Source organism: Aplysia californica, unplaced genomic scaffold, assembly GCF_000002075.1.
Source record: "Aplysia californica isolate F4 #8 unplaced genomic scaffold, AplCal3.0 scaffold00345, whole genome shotgun sequence".
Lineage (NCBI taxonomy): Eukaryota > Metazoa > Mollusca > Gastropoda > Aplysiida > Aplysiidae > Aplysia > Aplysia californica.
Genome location: NW_004797615.1, coordinates 559,274 through 562,633, shown reverse-complemented (window position 1 = coordinate 562,633; position 3,360 = coordinate 559,274).

The following is a 3,360-nucleotide window of genomic DNA, read 5'->3' as shown; positions in this document are numbered from 1 at the left end:
AAGAAGAAGAAGAAGAAGAAGAAGAAGAAGAAGAAGAAGAAGAAGAAGAAGAATATTGATAATAAATGCATTTATATGGCGCATATCCACGCTCTACAACATGCTATAGGCGCTTTTCAACCATTAGTACCCCAGCAATCCCAAGCACACTGAGAAACATGCTCGGCTTCCAATGAAGCATACACAGCAAGCTGCGGATTGCATTGGCTCAAGCAGTGGCCAAATTACTGACAAAATCTTTCGTTATCTATAGCAAGGTACTCATTCCCACCAGGGTGAAGTGAGAAAATTCGTAAAAATTGCCTTTCCGAAGGACACAGTGTCGCGTTCTTAACAGGATTCAAATCCTCGACCTTACTGTTACGAGTCCCGGAGCCTGTCCTCGTGGCCACCGACGCCAAAAAATCGGCAGATTTTGATCTCTAATTACCTCTGTATCTTCCAAATCAACCCCAAGCCGCATGAATCCTTCTGTTCATCTAGGGTTTTTATTCTCTCTTCCATACTTAAAGTTTGGCATAATAAGTATTTTTGGTTCTATCACTTTTTAAAATGTTCTTGTTTTGTTTTGCTTTTTAGTTGTTTTGCTGTTGTTTTTTCGGGCGTGTTGATTTTTTTGTTTGTTTATTTTTTTGTGTTGTTGTAATGTTTGGTTTATGGTGTTGTTGTTAGTTTGTTTGTTTGCTTTGGGGTTTTTTGTTTTTTTTTGTTTTTTGTTGTCGTTTTTTTCTGTTATATTTTTTGTTTGTTTTGTTGTGGGGTTGTGTTTTGTTTGTTTGGGTGTGGTAATATCACCCGTGTTGACGCTAGTGTAGTTCTTTATGTATTTGGTTTATCTTTGTTCATTTAAAAACCAACTTTTTTGCTCTCGTTATTTATGATGTTGAGGTTAATTTCCATTTATTGTTCACTTTCAGTGCAAAGTTTCCATAGCGAATTCCAGAACTTTAAGATGTTCTCCATATTATGTTGAAATTCTTCTACTGAGCAATGTTGTTTTGAGTATTTCTTTGATTGCTGCTGTAAATAGTTGGGGTAATGTGGGGTTTTCTTGTCTCATATATTTTATTTTTTTTGTTTTTTTTCTTTGGGAAGAGGTGAATTTTTTCCTAAGGGCTTGTATTTTTTTTAAGCAAACATTTCTGATTCGTTTCAATCAAGATAGATTCGAGCTGACGACTTTCGGAAAATGTTATTGTTTATCAGTAATTGGATGTATATCTCGTTTATATTTATTTTTCGGAGAGCTTCAAAGATTGCAAAATGTTCGTTGAAGTCAAACTCTTTATTGTAGTCAATAAAACCAAGGAATGGCGGAACTCTAACAGGAATATTATAGAAGGTTTCTAGATAAGGAAACATTCGGGAGCAAAGGAGACACACACAAAATGAGTAAACGCTACTATGCCCCTTACCCCCTCTCCCTACCCCCATCGTCCCTTTAATTTTACCCCAAAATATTCCTAACCTGAAGTTAAGGCATACGCATTTTGGGCTTGTTATGTTCTTGTTTTACGAGGGCCAGCATTAGCAGTTTGTTCGAAGTAAATTTTCTAATGTAAACCCGTTGTTTTCTTTGTGAGAGTAATAATGTGATTTCTATCACCTGTATATCTTTGTATAAATATAGTATATATTTTAAAACACATTTTCAAAAGCACAAACAAACTGGCATTACCTTGTTATTATTGTTTAACTTCACACCTGAACGCATACTATACTTTATACGTAGAGTTGTATAGCACAACGAGAGTGCATTGTATTGTAAATACGTACGTATTGAAAGCTGATGTACTAAACCAAGTAAATTCTCAATCTTAAGTTTACTTTTACTCAAAACCTTTATATTTATGAAGTTTGAATTGATGTTATGATCATTTCCTGGCATCTTTTCAGTTTGCTCGTGATATTTTTGGCATTTATGAACATGTTGTCGTTTCCTAATTTAGTTATTGTTTTAATTTGTTTGAAATTGTGATTATTTGTCTAAGTATTGTGCGTGATTTTGTTTCCGTTTGGTCTCTGTTTCCCTGCTTTTTGTCGTATGTTGTAGACATAGTCAAATATGCTTGTACCTTTGTCTTTGATTTTTATTGTTCTCTCCTTTCTCCGTTGCACAACATAGCTTTATTGGATTTTATTTGCATTCAAACTCCGAAGGAAATAGACGCTTATGGTTTTCAGTTCATTATATCTAACCGTTAGTGTTAGAAGTTAAAGCGGAGTCCTTTCGTAAAATTGTCCACATCAGCATGCAGAGATCGGATCGAGCTGGTTCTAATGTACACTCTCAAGTTAGCCTCTGTTTTGCTTTTTCAAATTGATTTGACTCAGAAATCCATTAGGGCCTAGAAATCTATCGCAATTCGGGTGCAAACAAAAGATCTTGCCTCGAACTTCGTAATAGCCTTCTGATTGTTTTTATCAAACGTATCAAACGTATCAAACGTATCAAATGGTGACCAAACGTGTTTGTTTTTAGGGATCAAATTGTGCCAAAATGGCAGCTTTTGCCGTTTCCTGAGGAGAAACACGGCCACCATCAAGCGTATCAATATAATGTATTAAATGTATAAAAATGGAGGCTTACTAAAACCTATTTGCAATGTGCACTTGGTCCTCGTTAAAATGTTGACTAACGGGGTTCCAGTGAAATATGAACCTCAGGATAACAACCCCTTGCCTTTCTCCAAACGACTATATGACTATATTATTCATGTTATTACGTCATCTTTCCCTTAATTTTTATGTCTTTCAGCCGTTCCCATGTCACCCCTTGGTTGGAATGACTACTTGAATGCCTGTTTGATTGCCTGGTACTCACCTTGTTTTTCCTTTTAGTTTATTATATGAGTATTTATGTCAATGTCCTGTACACGTTCATTCCATGTCCAGTTAATGTACACTCAACGTTCAGTAACGGTCCGGTCAATGCTCAGTCAAGGTCCAGGAGGTTATGTCCACTCATCGTCTGTTAGTGGTTTTTTTTTCTTTTGGTAAGTTTTCATATGGCGTTCGAACCTGCATAATGTCATATGAGATCACGGGTTAAGCATATCAATGTTTAGTCAATGCCCGTCAATTACCAGTTGTTTGGTCTTTACAGAGCCAAGGTGCCCAGGTGTTTGTTTACTAGGATTTGTTCAGTCAATAATGAGTAAATGTTCAGTCCATGTCCAGTTAATATTGAGTTAATGATGAGTGAATGTTTCGATGTTTTGTCAAAGTCGGAGTTTAAGCTCAGTCATCGTCAGGTTGTAATTTCTGTAGTATATAATATAATATAAATCATAGTGCTCTTATTGCACCAATAGTAAAGTGACCCCCTACGCTTTACTTTCGGATTTGTTCCAGCCTTTT